We start from the raw sequence: 25,013 nt of genomic DNA, 5'->3' as shown, positions 1-25,013 counted from the left end.
TTTTCAAAAATTCCCTCGATTCAGGGAAGGTTCTGTGAGATAGAAAGTAGCAGAAAAGTGAAGGGGATAGAAAAGACGTTAATTTAACATTTGCCAGAGGAAAAATGCTAAAAACGGTTAAAAATGTTATGACAGAGCGCTTAAAAATTGAAGTGTATTGGGCAGAGCTAGTTAACATGGTTTTGTGGAAGGCAAATCAAGTTTAGTTATGTATTGGAGTTCTTTGAAGTAGCAGTGCCGCGCATAAAGGGGACAGGTACTGAATTTTCAAAATGCATTTGGTAAGTTACTACATCTTTAATAAAAGATCAAACATTAATATGGAAAATAAAAGCTCACAATATAGAGTAACCTATTAACATGGATAGAAATTTGGCTTACTAACAGAAATAAAAAGTAGGTATAAATGGGAAATTTTCTGGTTAGCAAGACATTACAAATGATGTGCACAGGGATCAGTCTCAGACCTCAAGTGTTTACAATTTACATACATGGCTTGAAAAATGTACTAGAGTATAGTTGCTAAACCTGCTGATGTCGCAAACACAGGTACGAAAGTAAATTGTGAAGAGTACGTAAGGCAGGTACAAAAACATGCATGTAGGTTAAGTGAAGGGCAGAGATCTGACAAAGGGAATATAATATGGGAAAATGTGCAATTGCCCATGGTGACATGAAAAAGTCTACTATCTAAATGGTGAAAAATTGCAGAAGTGATATGCAGAGGTACCTAGGTATCCTAGTGTATGAATGGCAAACTGTTAGCATGTATATATACAGCAAGTAATTAGAAAATGTGATAGAATGTTAGCATGTACTGCAAGGTGAATTAAATACAACAGCAGGTGAGTTATGCTTTATTTATAGAGAGACCATATCTGGACTACTATGTACATTGTTGACTTCTTTACTTAACGAAAGATGCAAATTCTTTTGACACAGTTCAGAAAAGGCTTAAGAGACTAATATCTGGAATGAGAAGGTTGTCTTATGATAAAAAATTGGACATGCTAAGTTTGCGTCTATTGGCATTTACAAGAATAGGAAGTGATGTGATTGAAACATACACAATCGTGTGGGGTCTTGATAAAATGTATATGGAAAGGAGGATTTCTCTCATGGGAGGATTCAGAACTGTTGTTACAATTTAAAAATAAGGATCACTCAGTTAAGACAGAGGCAAGAGATTTTTCTTTCCCCCCGCCTCAAAGGGGAAAGTATGTTTGGAATCCTCCTCCTCCTCAAAGCACCTTGGAAGCAGAATCCTTTTTTTAAAGCAGAGGTAGGTAGATTCTTGATTTAAAACAAAGAGATGAACTATTATTGGGATTAAACTAGATAATGGAGTAATCAACAGTAATTTTATTTAATGGCTGAGCAAGTTTGATGGTTAAGTGTTTTAGTCCTGCTCCTAGTTTGTATGCTCTGTAACGTCATTTGCAATGAAGACCTCAAACAGTTCATACCTGAGTAAGAAAATCCCTTGTGAATGATCTCTCTGTAGTGGAGGATTTGAGATCTAAAAGCCAATTTTATTTTGGAGTCATCCAAATCTAAAGAATTTAAAGTAATGTTTAAACAAAGCAAGTGCAATGTGAGAAAAGACTTTTTCACACAGTCAATACTTAAGGTATGGAATGCACTGCTTGGAAATGTGACAGAGACAAGTTCAATTGAGGCATTCAAGACAGCACTAAATGATTTTTTGGATAGAAATAGAGGATATAGATATGGAGAAAAGGCAGAACATAGGCACTAGTTAATAGAACCGGAGCAAACATGATGGGTTGAATAGCCTTCTCCTGCGCCATAATAATTCAGTGATTCCATGCAGCACTGAGTTGATCTCCGTACAATTCAACAATATTCAGTAAGCAGTTCAGAGATTGAAGAGCAACAGGACACCAAAGAAGGGGAAAACAGAGATAAATGCAAAAACAACAAAAAACATCAAAATGGAAATAGTGGCAAAAACCAGCAAAGAGCTACTGGTTCATGGTTAAGTTTGTAGGCTTCAAGATGAAAATAGACAGCACAGCAATAACAGGTGAACCTCATAAAAGACACCATATTTTTCAGCAAAAAACATGCTTAGAATATGTTATTCAATTAAATCTGAAAGTTACAAACTCTGATGGAGAAAATGTTATATACATGATCAGAAACTATGACACATGAAAGGTCATCAACTAGAATAATTAATTCCTGGGGTTTCTCTCCATAGATAGTGTAACCTACTGAGATTTGCAAGATTTTTGATTTCAGAGTTTGAGCATTCACATTATTTTGTCTTTGTACCAAAGAAAACCAGCAGCAGCACAGCCTGTTTGAAAACATGTACTATCGTAAAAGGTGATTCGGTGGATTCGCCTGAGCTTTCTCTAAATTTAAACACATAATCAATATTATTCGTATTTGAATCGAGGTAATCTGACACTGCTAGGAAGAATGCAACATCAGTATAATTTCAGCAGCATTCTATTGACCGTGATAGTCAACATATTAAAAAAAATTCTTGCCAGTGCAAAACTTACAAGATAACACACTCAGGATACTAGGTCCACTCTTGTTCATCTCCAGAAGTACTTGCAAAGATACAGCATCATAATTATATCCTCAAATTTGAGAGTCAAGTCTAAATAACATAACACTGCAACTGACACACTGATTGTATAGGAAATAGCTAAAAAGAATTTTCAAAAAAAAAATCACTGAACCATGTCTTACCATTTGACCGCTCCGAGGACACATGGAACAGCATTACTCCTGCTTTTCTATCAGGCAAGACCCTCAAGTAATATTCTATCCTGTCTTCAAATTCCATTTTTAAAGGAGAGCTTGAGCACAGACAAGCCCTGCCTTGTTAATTAACCCAGATTATTCGCAATCTTCAAACTGTTACATAACATCAATGAACAACAACAAAAAAAATCAATCAGAATTCATCACATAAATATCTGCGGTAGCATCGAACACCAACACCAGTCAGCTTGGATTGATTTGATGAGAACACTGAAGTATCATCTCCAACAAGGAATGCTTTCCACAAACAGGATTTCCAAGTCTGCACATGTTGCAACCCTTTGCCGAGCACTGATTCTGGCTAACTCCATGAATCTTTTACGTACACTTAAAGAAGCATTGTTACCATGACAACGCATCTCATAAGATGTTTTACCATGCTTGTTTATAGAATGATGCAACAAGATCGTCGACTACATGATGACAGCATGTCACCAAATGCATCTGGTGTGATAAATTTATCATAGTTTTTAAAAAATGAATTAAAACATGAAAACATCCGCTAAAGCAAACAGCAGAATATACTGAGATGTTAGCCACAGTGTTAACTAATTCACAGCTGCAGTTGATCTCTTAAATGGGCTGTTACATGATCTGAAATTCCCAAAATGTTCCCAGTAATGTTCCCATGTGAAATTTTGAGCTGGATGAATGGTTAAGGATGTTTATGCTGTAGAATAGCATACTACTTTGAACAAAGTTATGTCTCATCAGCACTTACAGATCATTCTTAGGACAGCTTAGAAGAACAAAACCAATGAAGATTGGCCATTACTGCATCAGTGACTTTTTTAATACAACTATTAGGTCAGGCCACTTCAAAGTAAGATTACCAATTAGATCTATATAAACTGAGATTTATGGATTGGATTCAAGTACTCCCTCTCCCTTACCTTAGGGAGAGGGATGCTGGTGAAACATAGGAACAGTAGGCCATTCAATCTGTCAAGCCTACTCTTATATTCAATTAGATCAATACTAATTTGTGTCTTAACTTCATCAACCTGCCTCAGTCTGTAACACTTAATATCTGACTGGCAAAAGTGTCTATCAATCTCAATTTTGAATTTTTCAACAGATATACATACAATCACATGAATTAGGAGGGGTAGACCACTCAACTCCCAAGTTTATTCCGCTATTTAATAAACTTATGGCTGATCCGATTAATCCACATTCCCTATCTTCGATAACCTTTTCCTCGTTATTAAGAATTTATTTACTTCTATCTTTAAAATATTCAAGGACTCTGCCATCTTTTGAGGAAGGGAGCTCCAAAGGCAAACAGTCTCAGTAAGAAAATATTCTCAATACCTCTGCCTTAAATGGGTGACCCCTTATTTTTAGACCCAGATTTGCCCACAAAATACTTTTCACATCCACCACATTAAGGCCCCTCAGGATCTTAACACATTTCTTTCAAGTCATCTCTTATTCTTCTAAACTACAGCAAGCCTAGCATTATGTTGAGATTCCTCCCCTAAACTCCACGATTCCAGCATGTTGCCTCCAATCCTCACAATTGATTAAAACCAACTTCAGTGGTCCCTGATAAATCCCTTGACTTTCAGAGTGTAGACCAGCCACATTTTTGACTACTTGGAACAACTAATGATGGACCACAGTGCTGACTGATCTCTCTATAGCTCCCTGACCAACTTACTACTAACACCCAAACTGTTTGGGGAGGACTTGCTAAACTAACTGTAGTTGACTCGCCAGATGTAATAAGATAAATCCTGTGACCCTGATTGCCCCACATAATGGGCTGACCATGAATTGAGATCCAACTATGTCCTTGACCAAATGCGGTAGCAATCCCTTGATTGACAATAAGCCACCTGAACTGGAATAAGAACTGCTCCGCTTAAGACTTTCAGACATGTCCAATGGTCGAAGCACATACAGTCGGCATGACAAATGATGTAGAACGATGCTGTCATTCAACACGTTCATTCCCATGATTGTTTATTGCAAGCAAACATCCCAAGTTGCTTAGCTTTCAGTCTGCACCAAAAGGCAAGGCCAGACAGAAATTGACAGCTAATAAGGTCTAAGTGAAGTAATGTGCAAGAAGGCGTTCAAGTAAGTACAAAGTGAGTGAGTGCTAAGAAAGCACGTTGACAGTCCTGAAATGCACTCAATTTTGATAATGTGGGTGAATGGCCGTGCATGCAAAATAAACTGGCAGCAGCTTCACAATGTAAAGTGGTGAGCTCCAAAATGCAGGAGTGAAATATATTATAAATAAGTCAAAAACAATGACGATGTGGTGAGTTTGCTGTTTCACCTCCCTGGACAGAAGGTGTAGGCAGTCACTGACCGTGGATGGCTGAGATGCTGGTAAATGCTGGCCAAGGTACAGGCCTGGAGATGATGTTGTTGGCAAGCTGTGGCCACCAGATAGAGTCTGATTAAATCTTTTGCTCGAAACATTGACTCTCCTGCTCCTCAGCTGCCCAGCACAACACTCTTTAACTCTGATCTCCAGCATCTACAGTTCTCACTTTCTCCCACCAGGTAAATACTCAGACTTTGAAAACAGGAATCAATACCATACAGTTTCTCTCCGCTGCCTGGGATTAAAAAAAACACCTCATATAAATCAGACAAAATTAGAGAACAATGTAACATTAACATGTGCAATTAAGGACCTCACTGCTTACTAGTGAGATTCTCAGAGTTACTGAAACCTTAAATAAAAAATCTAATTTTAGGATCTAATTTTTGCATTCTCACCATATTTTCCCAACTGTCTTGCCATTGTCTACATCATTTTCCAAAGCTGAACCTGAAAATTCGAATAACTTTAAATGTGTCATCAATTGTCAGTGAGAGGTGTAAACATACTACTGTATGACCCTTGTGAAACAGAAAGAGGAGGCAAAAAGAGAGCAGATACAGAGTGTGGTAGATAGCTATCCTGCATTAACATTTCACAATTTAAAACAAAGCTTGATTTTGAAAATAAATGCAATAAACAACTTCTTTCACTAATTATTTTATTGAGTGTTTTCGAAAATACAACCGAATCCTTTGTATAGTGGCTCCCTGTAGTCATGTGACCTCTATCTCAGCTACAAGTATCTTTATATACAATCAGTTTTAGTCATTAAACACACAATATTTGAAACATGTTAAAGTGCTAAAAGAGGGTGTGGGTGTGGGGTGAACGATGAGAGGTGAGGGCGGCAAGGGATTTTCAGGACTGTAAGAAAGCCAGCTACTGAGGCCAGCTGCCTTCAAGTCAAGCCTGAAGGTAAAGGAAGTCATCAAGAAAGTGACAATTTCTACAGATTGATTGCTACCAAGTTGCTGATCCAAACAAACCTCAACAATTGAGACTGTGCATAGATCCTAAGGATCTCACTAAAGCTTTGAATAGATTTCACTACTCTATGCCAATTACTGAAGATATTTTGCTACAACTTGCCATGGTAAAGGCAAAATACAATGGTGAAATAACCTCAAAACAAAGAATGATTACTGTCAAGTGAAAGTGGATGAACTCAGCAGTTTTCTAACTTCATTTTGGATACCATTCAGGAGATACAGATGGTTCCACTTGTTACTTATCATGTCCAGTGCTCCATTAGAGTATCAATGTAGACAGCACAAGAGTCAGTGACCTTCCTGGAGTAAAATCAAGTGAGGATGATCTGCTCGTCTATGGATGTAGAGACACAACGGAACATGCCATTGTAGACCATGAGCAGTTCACTAAATGAGCCTGAAACTGATCAAGAAAAAGATTAAATTCAAGATGCCTTGAGTCAAGTAAACTGATCATGTAAAAGGTCTTCACCCAAAAGTCTGAGATGAGACATGCAACAACCAACAAATCTGAAAGCAATGCAGTGATTTGTTGGATTTATGAACTAATTATCAAGGCTCTTGGCTGATTTGTCATCAAAGTGTGAACTTGTACACAAGGACAAGGCTAAAGACACTTTGCAGCTTGATGCCAATGACATAAGACTTGGAGCTACCTTATGTGACCCTTACAGAACCAGTACTTGGCTATTTGCTCTGCTTGATAGCATTTTAATCATTACCTGCTTAGAAGAAACAGTAATAACTACTCTGAACACAAGCTACTACAAATGCATCACCCACAAATTGCTCATAAATACCTGCAAAAAATGTTTTTGATTGCAGAGAAATTGGTTATAACTGACATACAAGCAAGAGAAATAGATGTACATTGTTACTATTCAGTCATCAGCTGCATACCTAAGAAGAAAATGAAGGATGCAAATACAAAGTGTGAAGTCTTCCAGATTTAATGGGAATTAACAGCTTGGCCTGCTCTTGAAGTCAGCAACACAGCAGGTCATTTAATCTGAATGACAAGTAGCTTATTCAAAACATGCATCAAAATGCAACTCTCCAAGCCCTGCAGGAAAATGTGAGGTAAGGATGGCCTGAAAGTATCAAGGACACACCTGTAGATCAGAGAGAAAAGGAGTTTGTATATTAGGCATACAGCAATGAAATGATAGCTAACATCAGTAGTTTGTATAAAGAAAGCAGAGCCATTGACTCCAATGAGGTAAGAAAAAAATGAAGTGCAACCATGTAAATCATCAGGCTAGTCTGAAGGCGGCGGCAGAAGTGCTCTATCAGTCAAACATGAGCTGTGAAATTAAAGACTACATGAACCAGTGATGAGCATGATTGTAATGCGTACCAAGCTAAGCAAGTACATGAGCAGCTCATGACTCGTCATCCCATGCAAGCTTTGATTGAAGTTTGGAGCAAACTACTTCACTCTCGCGGGACCTGATTATCTTGTAATCATGGACTACTATTTTGAGACTGAACTTGAAAGGGTTCAGAAAAGATTTACAAGGATATTGCCAGGGTTGGAGGATTTGAGCTATAGAGAGAGGCTGAACAGGCTGGGGGCTGTTTTCCCTTGAGCGTCAGAGGCTGAGGGGTGACCTTATAGAGGTTTACAAAATTATGAGGGGCATGGATAGGATAAATAGACAAAGTCTTTTCTCTGGGGTGGGGGAGTCCAGAACTAGAGGGCATAGGTTTAGGGTGAGAGGGGAAAGATATAAAATCAGACCTAAGGGGCAACTTTTTCAGCAGAGGGTAGTACGTGTATGGAATGAGCTGCCAGAGGGTGTGGTGGAGGCTGGTACAATTGCAACATTTAAGAGGCATTTGGATGGGTATATGAATAGAAAGGGTTTGGAGGGATATGGGCAGAGTGCTGGCAGGTGGGAGTAGATTGGGTTGGGATAACTGGTCGGCATGGACAGGTTGGACCAAAGGGTCTGTTCCCATGCTGTACATCTCTATGACTCTATAATGACTAAAGCACACTTCGGTCGTTACAGCATACCAGACAATGCAGTGAGTGATACAGGCCCAGTTCAGCTTCATAAATGACTGGGAAGGTCCCCACTATCCCTAGTCAATTGAAAAGACAACAGTTAAACTTGCCAAAAGAATAATAAACAAATTGGCAAATTTATATGAAGGTAAGTCACCTTCCACCCGACCAACCTTCGCATAAACCAAATCATCTGCCGACATTTCTGCCACCTCCAAACAGACCCCACTACCAGGGATATATTTCCCTCCCCATCCCTTTCCGCCTTCCGCACAGACCGTTCCCTCCACGACTACCTGGTCAGGTCCACGCCCCCAAACAACCCACCCTCCCATCCTGGCACTTGCCTCTGCCACCGCAGGAACTGTAAAACCTGTGCCCACACCTCCTCCCTCACCTCTATCCAAGGCCCTAAAGGAGCCTTCCACATCCATCAAAGTTTTACTTGCACATCCACTAATATCATTTATTGTATCCGTTGCTCCCGATTCGGTCTCCTCTACATTGGGGAGATTGGGCGCCTCCCAGCAGAGCGCTTTAGGGAACATCTCCGGGACACCCGCACCAATCAACCACACCGCCCCGTGGCCCAACATTTCAACTCCCCCTCCCACTCTGCCGAGGACATGGAGGTCCTGGGCCTCCTTCACCGCCGCTCCCTCACTACCAGGCGCCTGGAGGAAGAACGCCTCATCTTCCGCCTCGGAACACTTCAACCCCAGGGCATCAATGTGGACCTCAACAGCTTCCTCATTTCCCCTTCCCCCACCTCACCCTAGTTCTAAACTTCCAGCTCAGTAACTGTCCCCATGACTTGTCCGGACTTGTCCTACCTGCCTATCTTCTTTTCCACCTATCCACTCCACCCTCTCCTCCCTGACCTATCACCTTCATCCCCTCCCCCACTCACCCACTGTACTCTATGCTACTTTCTCCCCACCCGCACCCTCCTCTAGCTTATCTCTCCACGCTTCAGGCTCACTGCCTTTATTCCTGATGAAGGGCTTTTGCCCGAAACGTCGATTTCGAAGCTACTTGGATGCTGCCTTAACTACTGTGCTCTTCCAGCACCACTAATCCAGAATCTGGTTTCCAGCATCTGCAGTCATTGTTTTTACCTTATATGAAGGTAACCCTTGGGTGATAAATAAATCTACTAAAGGCATGGACACCACATTCAACCTACTCTTTAAATAGCAGAAAAAATTAGTAGTCAGAAGTAATAAACACAGGTGATAAATCAAGGCGAACAGATAGAAAGTCAAATTTAACTTTGATAAAAGCCACCAAGGCATTTCCAGAGCTGAATACTGGACAGCCAGTTAGGATGCAAACATTTAGTGTTTTCAACAGAAGTCCATTCATTAGGTAACTTGGGGCCTGTTATAGTAGACAATAGACAATAGACAATAGATGCAGGAGTAGGCCATTCAGCCCTTCGAGCCTGCACCGCCATTCAATATGATCATGGCTGATCATTCCCAATCAGTATCCTGTTCCAGCCTTATCTCCATAACCCTTGACTCCACTATCTTTAAGAGCTCTATCCAATTCTTTCTTAAATGAATCCAGAGACTGGGCCTCCACTGCCCTCTGGGGCAGAGCATTCCACACAGCCACCACTCTCTGGGTGAAGTAGTTTCTCCTCATCTCTGTCCTAAATGGTCTACCCCGTATTTTTAAGTTGTGTCCTCTGGTTCGGCACTCCCCCATCAGCAGAAATATGTTTCCTCCTGCCAGAGTGTCCAATCCTTTCATAATCCTATACGTTTCAATCAGATCCCCTCTCAGTCTTCTAAACTCAAGGGTATACAAGCCCAGTCGCTTCAGTCTTTCCGTGTAAGGCAATCCTGCCATTCCAGGAATTGACCTCGTGAACCTACGCTGCACTCCCTCAATAGCCAGAATGTCTTTCCTCAAATTTGGAGACCAGAACTGTACACAGTACTCCAGGTGTGGTCTCACCAGGGCTCTGTACAGCTGCAGAAGCACCTCTTTGCTTCTATACTCAATTCCTCTTGTTATGAAGACCAGGATGCTATTAGCCTTCTTCACGACCTGCTGTACCTGCATGCTTGCCTTCATTGACTGGTGGACAAGAACACCCAGATATAGTAGTTCTCACCTCGACTGAATGGAGTGAATATGAATATGAATATGAATGACTAAACTGTAGACATCACAAGTATAATGAGAGAAGATTTGCTGTTAGCTGGACAGCTGGTCTGCAATGCAGTGATGCCAATAGCACAAGTTCAATTCCCTAACTGACTGAAGTTAGATTAGATTAGATTACTTACAGTGTGGAACCATGAAGTTACTTTCTCAACCTTTCCCCTGGCCTAAGGCATGATGATCCTTAGGTTAAACAACCACCAGTTGTCACTCTCTAATGAGACAGATGGCTGTAGAACAGCAGCAACTTAATTTTTTATGGCAATAGCACACTCCACATGACTGATACACTCCAAAGCAGTAACATCATTCTAAGAATGAGCGATACCAGAGGAACAACCAATAATAACGTGCACATTCCATAAAGAATCTACATTAAAGAGTACACGCAATGCATGTGCAAAGTCCGAAGGAAGTGGAACTGACTAAAGATGACACTGTTTTCTTGGTGAAAGATACTTTTGGTGACCACGTATATTGGATAACTTGTGTAACTTGCTACTACAAATAATGCGCATGCACTTTAAAACAAAAAAAATTCATGGAAAGAAACATGTTTGGAGAAATGCAGGTGTACCTTTAGTGCTCTGGCTAGCTTACTGTAATCATGTGGCAGAAAGTGAGGACTGCAGATGCTGGAGATCAGAGCTTAAAAATGTGTTGCTAGAAAAGCGCAGGTGGTCAGGCAGCATCCAAGGAGAAGGAGAATCGACGTTTCGGGCATAAGCCTGAAGAAGGGCTTTTTTAGCAACACATTTTTAAGCTGTAATCATGTGGCCTCCACCTCTGGTACAAATGCCTGTGCATGGAATTGTTCACAGCCATTAACGCACAAAACCTCAGAGTATCAATACTTTCTCAAATAGGGGTCAGTTTACTGTTTCATGTTGTCCGTGCTTTTGACACTTGACCAGTTTATGTAGTAAAAACATTTTACTACAATGTTCTTGTTGGTGAGGTGAACAAATGGATTTAGAATTCAGTTTGCAATTGAACTCAGCTTTATTAACAAAATATTCCAAAGAAAACACTGTGAACATTTCCCAAAATTCTCACAATATTTACTCTACATCTAGGTCTACCCACCTAACAAAGGATACTGTCTGAAATGATCCACGTGTCTGAGCTGAATTGTTGGAATCTCCTTCCTCTCTTCCACAAAAGTGACTCTATCAGGTCAGGGCAGATCTTCACCTGGGTTTTCTTGAGTTGTTGCACAGTCTGTTACCACGCGTGGTAGAAGGATCTTCCTGTGAATCTTCACGTAGTCTCTGTTGCATCTTCAATGAGGGGTGATTAGATTAGATTAGATTCCCTATATTGTGGAAACAGGCCCTTCGGCCCAACAATTCCACACCAACCCTCCGAAGATCAACCCATCCCCCTCTGACTAATGCACCTAACACTATGGGCAATTTGACATAGCCAATCCACCTGGCCTGCACATCTTTGTGACTGTGGGAGGAAACCGGAGCACCCGGAGGAACGCCACACAGACATGGGGAGAATGTGCAAACTTCACACAGTCGCCCAAGGCTGGAATTTAACCTAGGACCCTGGTGCTGTGAGGGAGCAGTGCTAACCACTGTGCCACCATGGCTTCCAGGTGTGTGTTTTTAATTCCCCCCACCCCACCTCGCACTGGATCTTCCAGAATGTTCTGTGGCCTTTCACCAATGGCGTCATGAGCTGGGTTCAAATCATCTAATGGGGTCGTGCCAATTCCTTTCACTGTTGCAATGCTAGCAACTGTAAAGTGCACACACTCAGGCAGTCAAAATACCAGATAGTATAATTAAGACTTTGCTAATACATAACCCTCAGGCTGGTTGTAACTGGTTGCCCTTGAATCTTTGTGACCTCTTTCATTTTGGTTTCTACTGTTCTCTGTAGCCAATAGCTGCTGACTGTTGTTTAATTTATTATGGACAATTTTCTGTCAGGCCTGAGCTCTCCAAATGTGCATCAATTTAGAATGTCCAATTGTGGGCCATGGTCACTTGACCACATGATATATTAATAAGTACGGAAGTGCAATCAATTCAACCCTTGGATATTACTGCAGGAGTTTCTCAGAGCACTGAGGCCCAGTCTTCAGCTTTTTCACTTACTTTCCCTTCACAAGCACGAAAATGCTGATAGTTGAATACTTGGCGAAAACTCGGAGAAAGTGAGGACTGCAGATGCTGGAGATCAGAGACGAGAGTGTGGTACTGGAAAAGCACAGTAGGTCAGGCAGCATCCAAGGAGCAGAAGAATCGACGTTTTGGGCATAAGCCCTTCATCAGGAATGATTGATGATCATCTCAGCCTCCAATGCTCCAGGGAAAATAGTTGCAGCCAAGTCAGCCTGTTCCTATAGCTCAAAATCTCCAACTCTGGCAACATTCTCACAAATCTTTTCTGAATCCTTTCAAGTTTCACAACATCCTTCCTATCGTAGAGAGACCAGAACTGAACACAGTATTCCAAAAGTGGCCTAACCAAAGTCCTGCACAACCGCAACATGACAGCCAAGCTCCTATCACAAACCCTGATCTTCAGATACTTGAAACCAAACAGCAGAGGCAGTCAGCTGTCCAGTGTTACTGCTAGGTCAGACAGCAGCTCTTCCTCCTTTTTAAAGTGCCATTGTTATGATCTCTTGTTCTGAAGTTTCAAAACAATGCAATTACTTATAAAATAGTAATTACTGTTGCAAGAATTTGAGGAAATTAGCTCCAATACTGAAAATACTACAAAAAAGCAGCTCTTACAGCCACAATTTTTTTCCCATCCTCCATCTTGAACTACTCAGATCCTGACTCAGATGACTCCCAGGAACTGCCTAATAGTCGAAAATTCATAGAACTAACACATCCATCTCTATTTTGAAACATAAATCCCAAAATATACTATACATAGAATATACTTTTCATCACACCTTCATGTTAACAAATGTAACAACATTCAAGAAATCTCACAGCTTTTAGGACAAGACCATTTACTTACTCATATCCTTTCCTTAAGATTAAATCTTCACTATAATAGAGTTTGTACGCACCAGATGGATGGGGGAGCGTTTCCGTTTTCTCTTAGCTTGTCTCACAATTTCCCCTGTCATCCATTGTTCCCTAACCTTGCCATTTCTATCCCTCATTTTCACAGGAACATGTCTCTCTGTCTATCCTTCATTCTAATCAACCTCTCTTTAAAAGCCTCCCACATAACAAATGTGGATTTACCTTCAAACAGCTGCTCCCAATCTACATTCCCAGCTCCTGCCGAATTTTGGTACAGTTGGCCTTCCCCCAATTTAGCACTCTACCTTTAGAACCACTCTCGTCTTTGTCCAAGATTATTCTAAAACGTATGGAATTGTGATCACTATTCTTAAAGTAATCCCTACTTAAACTTCAACCACCTTGCCAGGCTCATTGCCCAACACCAGGTATAGTATGGCCCCTTTCCTGAGTTGGACTATTTATACTCTGCTCTAGAAAACCCTCCTGGATGCTCCTTACAAATTCTGCTCCATGTGTTATCTGGCATCAATTATCCGGAATCCGATTGTCCGAGCGAAATACTCCCCATGTCCTTCCGATAATCACGATCCTCCGTACCCGTATTGGAGGAACATGACTGCAGGGGACGCTTGCACTGCCTTCCTGCTCTTTAGCTGCCTTTTGATCACCCATTCCCTTTTCCCTCAGCAATCCTAATCTGCGGTGTAGCCAACTTCACAGCATCGCATATGCTCCAAAGCGAGTCCATCCACAACTCCAGAGTTGTCATGCGGTCTAACAAGAGCTGCAGCTGGACACACTTCCTGCATGAGGAGTCAGGGACATCAGCCATGTGCCTGAGCTCTCACATTGAGCACGAGGAGCATAACACAGGTCTGAAATCTCCTGCCATTTTTATTCTTAACTTAGACAAATGACAAAGGAAAAAGTTTTTAGCTAATCACATGATTAAAAAAAGAAATAAATAAACCTTCTCTTATCACACCACAGTCCTTTTTTTCAGTTAGAGAGGGAAGCAAGTGGGAGACACTATACGCGTATAGTGTCTCGGGTTCAGCCACTGCCCAAATATATTGATTCACTCACCTTCCTGGAGCACAATTCGACTGCTCTCACTCAGCTCCTCACTCTCACCGCTCCCACCACTGCTGCAAATGAAGACCACTGATACTCAGCTAAGTCTTTTTAAGAGGCAGCCCCCTGGTCCCATCTCTCTTGCTGATCCCAAAAATGAAGGCCGCTTCATTTTCATGGTAGGAAGATATATGTTGTGAATATTACATAACAAGGATGTAGACTGAAATGGATAGGATGGGTAAGTGGGCAAAAATCTGCAGATGGACAAAATGTCAAGTTGTTTCTTTGGCAAGAAAAATAAAGAAAACAGATTATCTAAATACTGAATGACTTCAAATTCTGAGGGGCACAGTGATCTAAGTGTCAGGAAAGACTAGTACATGCAGATACAAGTGATCAAGGCGGCATACAAAAATCTATCTTTTATTGCAAGATGAATTAAAGGTAAAAGAAAGAAGCTTATGCTTCAGATATATAGGACATTTATGGGACCACACCTTGAACACTGTGTAGTTCTGGTCTAGTTATTTAAGCAAGGGTGAAAACATGTCAGAACCAGTTTACTAAATTGACACCCAGAATGATTGATATAAAGAAATATTGGACAGGTTGCATTTATCAGAAGAGCAAGGGTGATTTATTTGAAGTTTAAAAAATTCTGAATTGTATTAATAAGCTAGACATGGAAAGACTATTTATTCTTGCGGGGGAATTCAGAACTAAAGGATACTATTTAGAATTAGAGATCATTCTTTTAGGACAGAGATGAGGAGAATTTATTTCTAAGGGTTATGTGACTTTTGAAATGACTGCCTGAGAAGGTGGTGAAGTTGAAGTAATTGAATAATTTTGAGACGGAGGAACATAGATTCAATCCCTTGCTTGACAAGAATCCCTTGCGTGAGTGAATGATGGATTGGAATGTGTGCGTGGGCTTGAAGAGCCAAATGACATACATCTGCTCAGTGTTAAGTTGTTTGCTTCTTTACTGGTCCTACTCTCTATCTTGCCTTGTATCATAATACCTTTTGTTCTACCCTCTGCCCCACTACCACGCTGAAATGTCTCTCTTCACAGGTGCTACCAGACATAACAGTTTCCAGCAGTTTCTGATTTTATGAATGGGCAATAAATACTGGCATCACTGGGAAAGTTCATGTGCAAGAATTTCTAGTTATTAAATGCTCCTTTCCTTTTAGATACAGTAATTCCATGTCATCAAGAGATAAACTGGCTTTAGAACCCTTTCCATACTTTATTCAAGATGCATAATCTTTGTGAGAATCTAAGCAAGAATGGATAGGTTATTGCGCTGAAGATCACCAAGTTATACTTACATATTTTGCACAAGTCAATAGTTAGGTTATGAACCAGGATATTTGATTGATGCATTTCCTCTCCCTGGAATAGCGATATTGAAGCCATGTCCAGCATGCTGAACATTTCCAAATATGAAAAACAACCTAGTGTACTGTTTCATATTACATCAGGATGCCTTTTTCCATAGGTCACAGAGCATGAAGGAGTATTTATTTTAATATGGCTGAGAATGGCAGTCCTTTTAAAATAAAACAAATTCATATTTAATTGCTACATTCCATAAAATGTTCAAGTTTGGTGCATAATAAAATAGTCCACAGGTGCTTTACTACAATTCTTCCTCAAAGACAGACCATAATTTCTCCAAGTCTTACAGTGCCAAGAATAGAGTCCTAGAAAGTAAAATCTTTTATTTGACCTCTAAACATGTCCTAGAATATCTATTAGTCCTCCTTGAGAGACGAGTTTAATAACATAGGTTAATTTAATGTGATTTGTAAAATAAGAGTGCCAAGTTTCTGCAAAAGCATTTACTCAAAAAAAACTTTCATCACAAAAAGAAAAAGCTCACTTAATAATTATATATTAACAATTAGCAAGAAAGATAAACTGAAGCAAGTAAAATTCATGACAGAAAATGCCAAACCTCCAAACTTAAACACATCTCCACACAGATATATAGGCCATGCATCACATCAAACAGCATATGCTTTTGACTGTTTACAATATGCTGTACTCATGTTGTCTTACTTTGCTAATTTTTGTAAACATCTTTCTCATTTGCGTTTTTTGCTAAAATGTCTTTTTCAGAACAAATGAAATCAGAACAATTCCAGTAAAATTTTCCAAAAAATATAATCCTCTAACAAGAGAAGGAAAGCTCTACCTCAATCACTTTTAGCATCATTTCAATAGACATTCAAAAATACTGTTTCTTTCCATGCTTTCTACTTTCAGTCAGCATGCTCCCGTCAGTTTTTGGCTCCCTCCTTCTTTCCCAACTCCCACTGTTGATTTTAAATTTCATCGCAATGTATCTGTCCTACTAGGACATATTTGTTTTTTGATCAATGACAAAAGCTAAGATGAAAGTAGTATGGATAAGCTTGGAGAAATAGATCAGAACTGCTGGGTCAATCATTTTTGGAGTCGAAATGTGCAAAGCTGACCTCCAGCATATGCAATCCTCACTTTCTCCCAATCATTTTTGGAGTTAATTCTTCACTAGATTTATAGCAGCCAGGAGCAAATCTTAGTCTGGATATGACCCATATACAACGCAACTTCCATCAACTTTCAACTTCAACAAAGTCACAAATTCTGAAACAACAAACAGGGAATGCAGGAAGCACTTTGCACATCAAGCATTATTGAGAACAGACAAACTAATATGTCAAGTTTGACCTCATTGTGGGTCAAAGGGTCCAAACCAAAAACACCAACATCTATTCTCTTTACCGGATAGGCTAGTGCTTCAAGTGTCTGCAATATTCTATTTTTTGTTGAGATAAATTTAAGACCCTACAATAGATGTATAAATGCTGAAGATCTAAAATTAACCAGATCAGTGAAGTATCAAAGTAAAAGTTGAGTTCCAAACTAAATATTAACCTTTTCAGAGAACTGCTCGTTTCCATTATTTCAGTTTTATTTTTTCTCATACACCATATTTCAGTCACATGATAGTAGACTTAACTAATGTTAATTTTTCAATAAAACTGAAAAACTTGAGTATGTGAGGTTCTATGAAGTTTGTGCTTTTGTCTGATCCTCTGTGGAAGCAAATACCTGGATTTCGTGCTGGCATAACCAGGAAGGTAATGAAATTCTCTCCACTCCTGATGAGTGCAGACACAACAACAGTTAAGAAGCTGGACACAATCCAGGGCAAAGTTGTTCATCTGATTGGAACCTCATCTACCACCTTAAGCACCAATTCTCTACCTGCTGACAAGCAGTAATAGCAGCGTGTGCCATCCACAAGATGCACTGCAACAGCTTAACCGTGCCTATTTCAACAGTAGCTCTAAATCCATGATCAAATCGAATATGATTCAATCAATAGTACTCTCACCTTTGAACGTGAAGGGTACTGGATTAAATTTGCACTCCAGAGACCCGAGCAGTCAAACTGAGATTGACACTGCAGTACAGTACCAAGTGAACTGGAATTCAAAGGGACCATCTTTCAGATGAGATGTTAAACTAAGAACACATCTATCAGGTTTCAAAGAGGAGCCGGCGAGTTAGTTCCATCATCTTAGTCAATGTTTAACCCTCAATTAACATTAGTCATAAAACAGATTGTCTGGTCAATATTGCAGTACTCAAGAGAAAAAACCCACCATATTTCCTGCATTACAACAGGAGCCACATGTACATGGTACTTCATATGCTGTAACCCGCTATGGAATGTCCTTTAGTGAAAGGTACCACGCAAATTCAAGTCTTCTCCTTCATCAAATGTAAAAATACTCAAATAGAGAAGGACTAATTTCAGTGATTTTTTTTAAGAACGGATTTATCTCATTGGATTGGTAACATCATCGACAAGTAAAACCATAAATAATCAACGGGAGATCTCCAAAACGGAAACAAATTAGCTACAGACTAGATTCATTTCCTGCGGGAGAATGAAAAGGTGCCCAAAACTAGAGTTTCCTAATGAGTAAATGTAAAGATTAAAATGAAGCAGAAAAAGGTTTAAGATAAATGTCTTAAATGTCTTCAGTTCTAAGGGTCCATAAACTTGAAACATCAACTCTGCTTCTTCAGACACTAGCAGACCTGCTGAGTTTTTCCAGCAATTTTTATTATTGTTTTTACCAGAAAATCTACCCACTCTATTCTTTAAAATCTCCACATTCAAAGAGTTTAAAATGCACCTCAAATACACTTGTTTTTCTGAAACCAAAAGATGAGAAAAAAATGGCAAAATTTCCACAACCCCTCCTCCCATCCACAACTCAAATGCCTTTTCAAAGATAAAGATTTTCCTAAGAGAAGATTGTGTGAAAAATTAATACCTAAAAATAGGTAAAGAAGGTACTTAAAAAGTTGGAGCAGTTAAAATGGAAAAGTATTCAGGCTGGATAGAAAGTACCCCAAGTTGGAAAGAAAAGTCAGGCTTTCATTCCAATCATCCTTGGATTTGGGAGTGTTGTCAAAGAATCTGAAGTTTGCAAATGTTACTCGCTACATTTGAAAAAAAAGACAGATAAACCTACTGAACTACAGGAGAGGCAGCCTCATGTGAATGGCAGGGAAATCTTTGACAGATATTATTCAAGGACAAAATTAATTCGCTAAGAAACTAAAGTTGGCATAGATGTGCTAAAGCCAAACCATATGTGAGAAATAGTTCTTTGGTAATTTCTTTTCTCAGCAATATTGATTAAGTTCTTTGAAGGAGTATCACAGATGATTGATTAAAATGATGCAATTGACGGCCAATATAGTACGTGGCCTGTCAAAAGACATTAGATAAAGTGCCACGTGATAAATTTGTTAGTAACTTTGCAGCAATTGGGATTAAATAGAAAGTGGCTAAGAGAATAAGAAATTAGGAAAGGGTCAGAAAACAGAATAAAGGTAAATAATTATTTTTCAAACTAAAGCGAAGTAATACTTCATTTGACTTGTATTGAACTGGATATGTTTGCATAGCAGAATCTTAGTAGATGACGTGAAATAGAAGATGATGTGAAACTCAAATGTCATAAACACTGAAAATGATAGTCATCAGATGTCAGGAGAACAAGTGGGAAGATGAAAATCCAGAGAAGTGAGAAGTGATTTACTTTGGTAGCATAAACAGCAGCAAAATCAACTAAATGAGTCAATTTGAAATTGGTACATGAACAGAGAGGGATCCAGGCATCTATCTACCCAATTCTTTGAAGGTGGCAGAATAAGTTATTCAGTTAATGCATAAAGTACAAAATAAAGTAAATTGTGCAAATACACGAAAAGACAATGTTGAAATATTCATCAGCTCTGGTAATATCTATCGGTAAACAAGGAGAAAGAGATAAAAGTCCTTGAGTATTATTTTAACTCCAGGCACCACAATTTAGGAAGCATGTTTGACAGCGTGCAGAAAATATTTACTGGAATGTACCAGTGATGAAGATTCTTAGCCAATTGAAGAAACTGATTTTCTTATCTGCAGTGCAGAGGTGGTGAAGGACAGATGTAAGGAAGATTTTTAAAACCTGAAATGATTGATGAAATAAATAAAGCAAAACCTTTTCCAGTGACAGACCAGTCAACAACTCAAGAAAATGTGTTTAAGCTAATTGTCAAAGGAACCGGAAATATGGACAACAAAAACATGCAACAAGTTTTGATCACCTGCAGATATGGTAAGAGCTTTTAAACTGGAATTTGGTAAATGATGAAGGGGAAACATTTTACGGGGCTATGTGAAAGAAGAGGAAGTGCAAGCAATTGGACAATTCATTCAAAGAGCTGATGAAAGTATAATTGTCAGGATTGCCTTATTTGCTTTATCATTCTATTATTCTATATATGCAAATTCAGAGAAACGAGTATTTTCCATTGAAAATATTTTCTTAAGCATCTCAATCTCCGATGTTCAAACATGTTCATACCACATTTATAAAGCCTGTCCTCATAACTCCAAGGTTAACATATCCTTCCTGAAACATGATGCCCAAAACTGGAGAGAGCACTAAAAAGTACTTACAGGTTCCATGTAACTGAAGTATCCTTCCCTTCCTATTCCAGTTGCTTGAGAGAAAGGTTAAAAATTTAATTAGTCTTTACAATTGCATTTTCTACCTGTCTACTGGCTTTTTATGATTTATACTTTTTGGTCATTGACAGTAGCTTATCACCATATACAAAATATTCAGATTTGTTTCTTTTGTGCCCAAAATAGATCATCTTACACTGGCTGACCTTGAACTCCAACTAATATCAATAGAAACTAACATTTGCATTATAGCACCTTTCACAATCTTGAAGCCACAAATTTTATGAAATACATTTTGAATCACAGTCACTGCTATAATGTAGCAAACAATTTGCATGTGCTAGGCTTTCACTAACAGCAATGCGACCATGACCTGAAAATGTTGATCTGATGTTAAATATTGGTCAGGACACTGGGGATAATTCTCCTTTTCTTAAAAATAGTGCAACAGGACTATCTTCCCTCAGTAATAGACTGAAGAGTCAGATTTGGTTTTTATACTCAGGTTTGTTCAATGAGACTTGAATCCACAAAGCAGTGGCAAGAGTACTACCAACTGAATAATGGATGATGCAGGTTTGGTGGAATATATGAATTGTTTTAATGCACTTGATGAGTTTTTCTGTACTCAATAGGCAGGTGTTTTCTCACATTCAAAGCAACTGTCTCAATTTCTTGAAATAGAGGTTTTTATTCTTGCGCAATTAACTCAAAAATAAAGCAATGTTTCACTCACTTCTCCATCAAATATTCTCTTACACAAAACTTAGATGCAGCAGATTATAAAATAGCCACTAATTGTCTCAGTTCCCTTTGTGGCAGGCCTCTAGTTTCTGTGGCAAACTTAATACTTTAGTTGAAGTGTAAATCGGGTAAAGCAAAGTATTCTCAGTAAGCAGCGCAATTTATTGTAGTCAAATTTCTTGAAGTTGGAACCATTTGGAGGGAGTACTTCTGTCTTTCAAAATCTCCCATTTTTCAAGGTATCATTGTTGACTAACATGATTGTTTAGATGACTTGCAGCGAGTGGTTTTCAATGAAACTCTATGCAGGCAGAACAGCTTCTAGCTAATTGAAAAGCAGACAATAAAATAGTTTCCTCATCATGTTACCTTCACAAGTTCACTTTTCCAAAGAGTGGTGTGTATATTGTTTCCAATCAGCCTGGGTTACTGTTTAATACCTTGAGAATTTGAAGTTGTCATTCTAGTTTGACTAAAGAACCAAGATGGTATAATAGATGGTGAGGGAGTTCTTTTGGTGCAGTTTCTGGTCCCTATTTCTGATGTAAAAGGCTTTGGCTCTAGTCCCATCTCCTCATAATACATCCAAACAGGCTGATTAAAAAAAAATCTATATTTCTGCCTAGCCTAATCAGAACACTTGATACTGTGCGCTTGTGTGTCCAAGTGATGAGAGATGAATTAAGGATTAAAGTAAAACCCATAAGACATAGGAATAGAAATTAGGCCATTCAGCCCATCATATCTACTCTGTTTCTCAACCCCATTCTTCCACTTTCTCCCTGTAACTCTTTATCCCCTTGACAAATAAGAACCCATCTACCTCCATCTTAAATATACCCAATGACCTGGCCTCCACAACCTTCTGTGGCAGTAAATTCTACAGATTCATCACTCTCTGGCTGTAGAAGTGTCTCCATATCGCCGTTCTAAACGGTCTCCCCGTTACTCTAAGGCTGTGCCTATAAATCAGAGTCACAACTGATCATAAATTATCAGGAACAAGAATCCTCACACACTTTCTTTCTATTAACTCTGTTGAGACCTAGTATCATCAGGTTAGTCTGGCAGGAATAAAGATGAAAGTTGTAATTTTCTAGATTAGAAGCACAATGCTGTGGGTATTGGAAACCTGGAATAAAACTGAAAATATTGGAAAATCTTCAGTCCTTTATATTAGTGTGGTTGAGTGCTACCTCCAGATTGCACAATTACTAATCAAGCTATCAGAATCAAATATTCAGAGTCATAGGCATCTACAGCACAGAAAAAAGGCCTTCCTGCATTGGTTAAAAACAGCCAATAAACTGTTCTTATTCCAAACTATACTTTTATAACTTTATAATTTTTTTCTTAGAAGCTTTGCCTTCTACTTGTGGTCAATATGTAGGTGATGGGAGAAAGTTTCTCACATGACCTCAATTAGTAGCAGTGAAAACTAACAGGGATTATGAAAAGAAAATCAAGGAAGCAATTTAAAAACAAACACATACTTCAATCCATTCAAAATATGAGAGACAAGGTCCAAGGCTATATCACACTCTTGAAATCAAACAATAATCTATGATTTTCCTAATTTTTTGTCATGCAATTCTTTACCTAGGTATAATCTTTCAACATGCTTGCATTTATTTTTATTCCACACAATATAAATTTTAAAACATCTTGTTATTTGACTTGCTATTCAACCAACTAGCTAGGTCACACTAGGTCACACTCCAGAATCATACACATATGTAGGGCTGTTTAAGCAGAATAATAAAACCATAGGAAGATACATACATAGTAATTTATCTGTTGAGCAAAGTGCGGGTCAAGCATTTCTTCAATGGAAAAACTGGCTGTGAATAAGCAGAGCTTCATTTGCATTAATTCATTACTCTGAATACTTATTGAAGGTCTTTGCTAAAAATACACACAAATTAAAACTGCGTGAGATTCCGGTCTTAATAGGCTTCATGAGAAACTCTAAACAAAGATATGCATTTACTTTATGAAATAAACAAAATATTTACAACACATTATCTGTAGTGCTTCTTACGTTAAGCATTTTTGCACCATTTCAGAGATGAGATAACTTTCCTTTTCCACCTTTGCTGAGCTTTAATTACTTTATTCTCTTAAAATAGGTTGTAGTCCATATTTCACCAGTAACACTTTTTTTTTCAAATTAGTTTGTTTTCCTCTTCTTTCCTACTTTGACAAAACTGCACTGTACCAAAAAAAATTATGGAAATACATGATGCCATTTTGTTGCAGAATTCACCACTCTGTTACACGTATGGTATGATCACATTTAACTACAGGAATAGTGAAGTAAAAATTTAATACTACTGTAATATTTTAATAAAAACAGAAGCAATGGAAACATACATTTTTGTTTAGTATTTCCAATTTCCAGAATTGTCTGTTCAATGCAGATAAACATAGGTACATTCCAAATAGGACAAACCAAAGGGAGGACAGTGTACAACAATGGAATTGACGAAAGGTGATGCGTTAATGATATTATTGCTGGGCTGTTAACCCCAAGATCAAGGTAATGTCCTGGGGACCTTGGATTAAATCCCACTATGGGAAATGGTGAAAGTTGATTTCAATAAAAATCTGTAATTAAGAGTTTAATGATGACCACAAAGCCGTGTCGATTGTCAGAAAAACCCATCTGGTTCACTCATATCCTTCAGGAAAGGAGGGATAACAGTGAATACTGTCTACATGAATTTCGGGGAAATATTTTGAAAACTACCACTGAGTTGGCCAACAAATTTAGGCTTCATGGAATGCAATTGAATGATCAGTTGAACTTGTACAAAAGATAGTCTTGCAATCAGAAAATCATGTTAAGTGGTTGTTTTTGCTGACTTGCAGCATTGTTGACAGTGGTATGCTTCAAGGTTTACAGCTATTTCTCTTTTAAAATGTGTAATGAATATTAGAATAGAGAATTGCATTTCAATATTTGGCAATGACATCAAACTTTAAGGTTAGTGAGTAACACTTTAAGATGTTACAAACAGGAAGACACCAACAAGACATAGGCTTACAGAATGGGCAGACAACTGGCAGTTAGGAATTAGAGAGAAGTATGAGGTGATGCATTTTGGCAGAAGGGATGCTAAGAGGTAATCTAGACTTAATGGCACAGTTCTAAGAAATGTGCAGGAAGAGTATCCTAGGGATAGATGTACATAATTACATAAAATGGCAGGACATATGGAGATAGCAATTTGCAAAGTATATGGGATCTTGGGCATCACAAATAGAGGTGCTATTTACAAAAGCAAGGAAGTCAAGCTGAATCTTTATAAAGCTATGGTTAGGCCACAAGAAGAAACTGCATTCAGTTCTGATCAACATACTTTAAGAAGGACATGAATATCTACCAGAATACTCCCACAGATGAAGGGATTTTAGCTAAATGGTCAGGGTAGAGGAGCTAGGGTCATATCATCGTAAGAGAAACAGAGATAAGAGAGATTTGATAGACAATCCAGTCAGTATAACTGACCTCACTCTTTCTTGCATATAAAATGAAATACAAAGTTTTCACTCCTAACAGTACTCACTAACCTCCAACAGAAATTGACAGAGATGAACAGCAATTGGGCTGAAGTGCGAACACCTGAATTGATCATCAATGCTCACTATCCAAGTTTGAAACAAAGAATACCATATATGCTCGAGTAAAAATAAAGTCAAAAAGAATTTGACAAGGTTAAATTTATAGGGTCAATTATTACATGGATACTACTTTTGAAATTCACTCTACAGTCCAAAATACCATATCATTAGCAGAAGCTAAACGAATAAAGAAAAAAAAATGAAT

At 38.7% G+C, this 25,013-nt stretch overlaps 1 protein-coding gene across 17 annotated transcripts in view; it reads right to left on the bottom strand.

Moving 5' to 3' along the window:
• The window catches only part of dagla (diacylglycerol lipase, alpha), a 357,270-nt gene that overhangs the window by 187,250 nt on the left and 145,007 nt on the right, over positions 1–25,013 (bottom strand). Inside the window, exons 1-2 of one of the 17 annotated variants that reach the window (XM_072592176.1) lie at positions 22,967–23,002; positions 20,432–20,475 (exon numbers count right to left, since the gene is read on the bottom strand). The exons of 15 other annotated variants lie outside the window; for them this stretch is intronic. The gene's annotated coding sequence lies outside the window, so the exon portion shown is untranslated. Of the gene's footprint in view, positions 1–2,727; positions 2,842–20,431; positions 20,476–22,966; positions 23,003–25,013 lie in introns of those variants that run through there. One more of the 17 variants, XM_072592175.1, reaches the window with a different exon arrangement.

This window comes from Chiloscyllium punctatum, chromosome 22, assembly GCF_047496795.1.
Source record: "Chiloscyllium punctatum isolate Juve2018m chromosome 22, sChiPun1.3, whole genome shotgun sequence".
NCBI lineage: Eukaryota > Metazoa > Chordata > Chondrichthyes > Orectolobiformes > Hemiscylliidae > Chiloscyllium > Chiloscyllium punctatum.
The sequence above is the reverse complement of the archived record's forward strand: the minus strand, read 5'-3'. Positions and strand labels throughout refer to the sequence as shown.